A 5697-nucleotide genomic window follows, 5' to 3' on the forward strand; every position below is an offset into this window, starting at 1 on the left:
AGATAGATAGATAGATAGATAGATAGAGAGAGAGAGGAGGAGGAGGAGGATGAGGAGGAGGGGCTAAGGGAGAGAAGGAGAGAGGGTGCGTGCTTGCGTGTGAGAGCGAAGAGAGTCACTGTAATCGGCAGTCTGCATGATGAATCTATATCCGTCACAGCAACGTCAGCTCGCACCGGTATAGCAATTCGAATTCAATTCAAAAAGCCGATTAGAAACGTCATTGAGTTGACGCTCTGACTGACGCTGCGGCGGCTGTGTGTGCCACTAATGCAGTAACGTGAGTGAGCGAGCGAGCGAGCGAGCGAGTGAGTGAGTGAGTGAGTGAGTGAGTGAGTGAGTGAGTGAGTTGTGGGTGTCATCTGTTTGCTGACCCCACGTCCAGTTCTATTGTCGCTACGCCACTGCCCCGGCCACTGTAACTGTAAGCCCCCATCGTTGGCAACTGTTGTCAGCAGGTGCTGTAGTGGTTCGTAGTGTTTAGTGGTCAGCGGGACAGCTGTGGTGGTCAGATGGTTCTGTAGTGTTCAGTACTGGTCTGTAGTGTTTAGTCCTCAGCGGGATATGTAGTGGTCATCAGGGGCTGTACTGGGTCAGCAAAACGCGGTGTCCAGTAGAGACTTACTGATTGGCGGATAGCATGGTTTTAAACATACGCATTGCTTAGTGGAATATTTGGTGTCTGGGGGGATCAGACAGTATAGAGATAGGTAACCCTGTAGCCGTACATGATGACGCCCTCAGTCACCTCCTGTATTTCTCAAGTTTTGAGCAGGCAAGCTGATAGCGGCCATTATACGGCTGTACATTATATAAATCTGTAGGCAATACATTATATGACTTATATCAGGAGTTAATAAAGACAAATTTGTCTTATTAACTTTTTTTTTATGTCTTTAACAAATTTGTCTTTATTAACTCCTGATTATATGTATCAAGCAAAAAAAACAATCAACATAAAAGGTATCCCCACACAAGCACACCCGAGCATGTAGACACCATGCTAAATTTGTAAAAAGACCCCCCTAAGAAAAGGCCTATACCTGCCTGTACCCAAACTTTTCAGCCTTGGTCGGGTGAGGGCAAACAAAGATTTTTTTAATTGTGGCCTCACCCCCTGTATTTCTCAAGTTTTGAGCAAGCAAGCTGATAGCGGCCCACGGGGATCCATTATCTGTTAGTGTTAATAAGACGAGAGAAAGATTGTTGTCTGGGGAAAAGCTGCGGAAGCGAAATCCGGGAAAGTAGAATATGAACAACTGCTGGTCGCTATTTTTGGAGAGTGTGCGGCATTAGATAGCGCTTTTGTGGGCTGTTGAAAGAGGTCGGTTTGCGTGCGTGAGTGCGTGAGAGTGATAGTGAGTGAGTGCATGGGTGAGTGAGCGAGCGAGCGAGCGAATGAGTGTTGGTGTTCAACGTCTGATGAATGCCAGTCGACATCTGCTTTCTCTGGCAATTACTGCGTCGCTATAGCCTGCAGCCTCGTGATGCTGAGGCACTCCCCCTCCCCACCAGGACAAGTGTGAAGCCATTGTCACTAACTTGTTCGATAATCGTAGCCGCTCGTTCGCTAATCGCATTTCGCATCTAACCTTTCCGACTCAAGAAAATAGCAGACGTGGTGCTGGGTGCGTTCGTTGTGGCGGGGGCTGCAAGTCGGCTTGGCGCAACGTTTGTTTCTTCTTCTTAGACCCTTCAGTCTCCTGGGAGACACTGGTCATTGGTGAATTCTCTCCATGTCGCTCGGTTGGTTGCCTTTCGCTCCATTTCCCTCCAAGTGTTACTGTAGCCCTTCTTTAAGTTCAGTCTTCTAGTCTCGCCTCCAGGTTGCTTTGCGTGTTCCCATCTTAGACGCCTTCCTTGCGGGTTCCAGCTCAGCGGATTCGAGTTCCGGGCTTGGCACAGCGTTGGCAATTTCGAATGATTTATTCCCGTAAAAACGATACGTTGTTGGTGGGCGAAACATTTGACAGGTTCACACTGTATAACGTCGAAGGTGGTTATCGACTTGAAGAACAGAGCGGATTTGAACGACTCGAATTTCACTGCGGTACAGACCGCAGGAGTTGTAGTTGCCTTCGCTACTTTATGCCCGAGAAAATTGGTACTACATCCACGGCTAAACTGCCGTGGCTACCCTACCGTGATTTCTCTCCCATAACTACAAGATGACAACGATGTGTACGTGTCACTCTTTGTCCCACAAAACGTTGAAACTTGAAACTCGATTGGCCTTGATCACCCTTCTTTGACGGAAACGTTTGTCGCGGTGTTCCTCAAACCCGCCGTGGTGTCCGAAAAAAAACGGAAGGCAACACTTTTCTTGCCCTAAAAAAATTCGAATTCGGCACCTGCATTTTGAAGGTCACCAGTGCTTGACCTCTCGGTGGTAGCCGTGGCTTGACAAAAACTGTTCAGTGGTTGCGGTGCGCGAAATTCTTTTTTTCCTGAACCTTTCGGGCAGTACTGTGTACATTTGTACATCTTCCTCTTCGTTTTTTCTTCTTTATTTATTGTTTTCTTATTATTATGTATTATTATTATTATAAATCAACAATCATCAATCAAAAATCATCAATCAGGAATAAATAAAGAAGAAAAACGAAGAAGAGGAAGATGTACAAATGTACACTGTACTGCCCGAAAGGTTCAGGAAAGTGCGGCGGAGCGACGAGAACGATGGCGATGGAACTCCCCGCGTCTCCCCAGCCGGCTATCAGCCTAGTTGTTAAAATCTTACATGTTGTCGGCATCTGTGAGTCATGTGCAGCACCGGCGCATGACAAAGGCGTGGGTGTGAGACTCTCCTTAACCCCCCTCCCCCTCCTCCCGTCCTCAGCAAGCACTGTTGTTCAGGTAAGTGTATATATATGTGCCCAGTGGGCAGATTGTTTGACTGTTGTCAGCTAGCGCCTACAGAACAATTATTGTGACCGACCACAGCGCCGCACACGCGGATGCTGTAGCTAATCAACCCACTCCCCCTCTCTCTATATATATCTCTTCCTCTCTCTCTATCTCTCTATCTCTTCATCTCTCCCCCTCTCTCTATCTATCTATATATATATATATCACGCTCTCTCTATATGTTTCTCTCTCGTCATCTCTCCTCCTTTCTCTCTCACTCTCCTCCTCTCGCTCCCCCTCCTTCCCTCCCTGCCCCTCTCTCCTCTCTCTCCTCTCTCTCGCTCTTTCTTCCTCCCCCTCTTCTCTTTCATCTTTCTCGCACTGTGTGTGTGTGTGTGTGTGTGTGCGCGTGCGTGCGTGCGTGCGTGCGTGCGTGCGCGTGTGTGTGCGCGCGCACTACGAGGGGAACGGGTTGGTCGACATTTCGATTAGGCCATTATGTAAATGTGTTGCCTGCACTCACACATGTCATGCTTATACTGTACGTGCCGCCCCACCCGTGTTCGTGCGCACAGGCACTTGGAGCGTTTCAATAAAATATAATGCTAAATTAATGCTAAATAAATACGAAATCTATTTACTACCAGTCTTAATGTTTCTCTAGGCCTACCCTCTTTCACCTATTATTGCCGACAATTTCTTGCAAATGCCGTCCAAATGCTCATCTGCAACAAACGCTGGCTGCCGTCATGGCTGCCGCTGCACACTGACACATAAATATATATCAAGAGTACAGAATAGAGCTCTTGATATATATATATATCTATATATTTATGTGTCAGTGTGCAGCGGCAGCCAGCGTTTGTTGCAGATGAGCATCTGGACGGCATTTACAGGAAATTGTCGGCAATAATAGGTGAAAGAGAGCATAGAAACATTAAGACTTTGGTAGTAAATACTAAATAGATTTCGTATTTATTTAGCATTATATTTTATTGGAACGCTCCAAGTGCCTGTGTGTTCGTGGTTGTTGCGGGTGCGTGCGGGCTTTCTTGTGGCAGTGTAGCTATCTAGTTGCACATGTGCTAGTAGTTTGGTCGTGGTATTGTCAAGTGCATGCCTCTCCCTCTTTACTTGGGGCCCGGGGATTTCTCTACCGTGTTTACTGTGTTTATTCTCCCTCTCCCTCTCTCTCTTTTCGCTCATTATCCTTAGAACTATGACATTTGTCTGTCTGTGTGTCTCTGTCACACCACCACATTCAGCACACACACACCACCATGCACACAACACAACACACCCAGCACACACACACACCACACACACACAGCAACACAACAACACGGGTGGCACACACAGCCAACACACACACAACAATCACGCGTCGACATAGCATACATCTTTAATTAATCTTCTATTTATCCGTTGTTTAGCAGACGATAATGTGAGATTTGAATGTGTTACCTCGGGCCTAATTGAAGCCTAGCGGGGTGCAAGCACGAGTTTCTGCTGAATCTTGGCAGTGCCACATAACATAGAGAGTAGATAGTCAATAGGTAATTTATATTATAGGCGTATTCATGTATTTATATAGGGTGAAATAGGGAATTCGCTATTATGATATTACACGAGAGAGCTAATAAATCCTCTATATTATTAGCTCTAATTATTAAGGTCTCTATTGATTAGCTCTACTGAGTAATAACAGAGTAGAATAATAGGGAATTAGGGAATGCGTTACCCGTTTCCGCTATTATTCTACCTTCGGTGATAACTATGGCAGTCCACCGGCCCAAGTGTCGCACTGTACGTATGCACACTCACACACCGTCACGATGGGAGTAGGCTAGAAGACTGGATAGAGAGAAGCAGTCGGTGGGATGAGGGTGAGGCAAAGCGAGGCTTGGGATAGAGACCAAGTCAGTCAGTGGACTCGAGGGTGAGCGCAAGCGAGGCTTGACTATAGACAAGCAGTCGGGGACTGAGAGGGTGAGGCAAGGTGAAGGTGAGGCAAGGAGAGACTTGGATAGAGACCAAGCGTCAGTGGGAGCTGGAGGGTGAGGCAAGCAAGAGGCTTGGATAGAGCCAAGTCATGTTCAGTGGGACTGAGGGGTGAGGCAGCAAGAGAGGCTTGGATAGAGACATAGCAGTCCGGTGAGGACTCGGGGTGAGGCAAAGGTGAAAGGGTTGAGCAGGCTAGAGGCTGAGGTAGAACAAAGCGCAGGCAGATATGCTATCATTTGGCTTCCTGTATAATACGGGTAAATAGCAAACACAGCTATTTGTCCTGGGAGGTTCAAACCTATATATAGCGAGTAACACGGTCTCTGGAGAAATCTGCCGTGCGTAATGTAAGTAAGGGAAGAGTTACTTACGCTGGAGGTGAATTACATCAGTTAGCTCTGTGGGGACAACCATGCTGTACCGGCCCTCATCAGTATTAGGCGTAGAAACGATATATGTAGTACACACATGCTTTCTGATTGCTCGAACTCGAGTGTGTTTTCTGGTCCTCTGCTTCTTCCCCGTTCTCGCAGTCTTTCTCACCTCCCACCTCCCACCTCGCACCCCTGTCTCTGGCTCTTTCACCGCTTTCTCTGACTGTCTCTTCCCTGTCTCTGATTCTCCTCCCCTCTCTCTCTCTCTTTCTCTTTGTCGCTCTCTCTCTCTCTCTCNCACACACACACACACACACACACACACACACACACACACACACACACACACACACACACACACGCACATACAGACACTCGCGCATACATACATCTATAATTCAATCTTATTTATCCGTTGTTAGCAACGATAAGTGAGATTTGAATGTGTTACTCAGCCTAATTGAAGCCTAGC

General features: G+C 47.1%; 1 protein-coding gene across 1 annotated transcript in view; it reads right to left on the bottom strand.

Moving 5' to 3' along the window:
* Positions 1 to 5386, bottom strand: part of LOC106807301 (zinc finger protein 557-like) — a 23148-nt gene extending 17762 nt beyond the window's left edge. Inside the window, exon 1 of the mRNA XM_014809608.1 lies at positions 5320 to 5386. The gene's annotated coding sequence lies outside the window, so the exon portion shown is untranslated. The remainder of the gene's footprint in view (positions 1 to 5319) is intronic.
* Positions 5387 to 5697: the final 311 nt, after the last annotated feature.

Source organism: Priapulus caudatus, unplaced genomic scaffold (genome assembly GCF_000485595.1).
Source record: "Priapulus caudatus unplaced genomic scaffold, Priapulus_caudatus-5.0.1 Scaffold207, whole genome shotgun sequence".
In the NCBI taxonomy this organism is placed as follows: domain Eukaryota; kingdom Metazoa; phylum Priapulida; class Priapulimorpha; order Priapulimorphida; family Priapulidae; genus Priapulus; species Priapulus caudatus.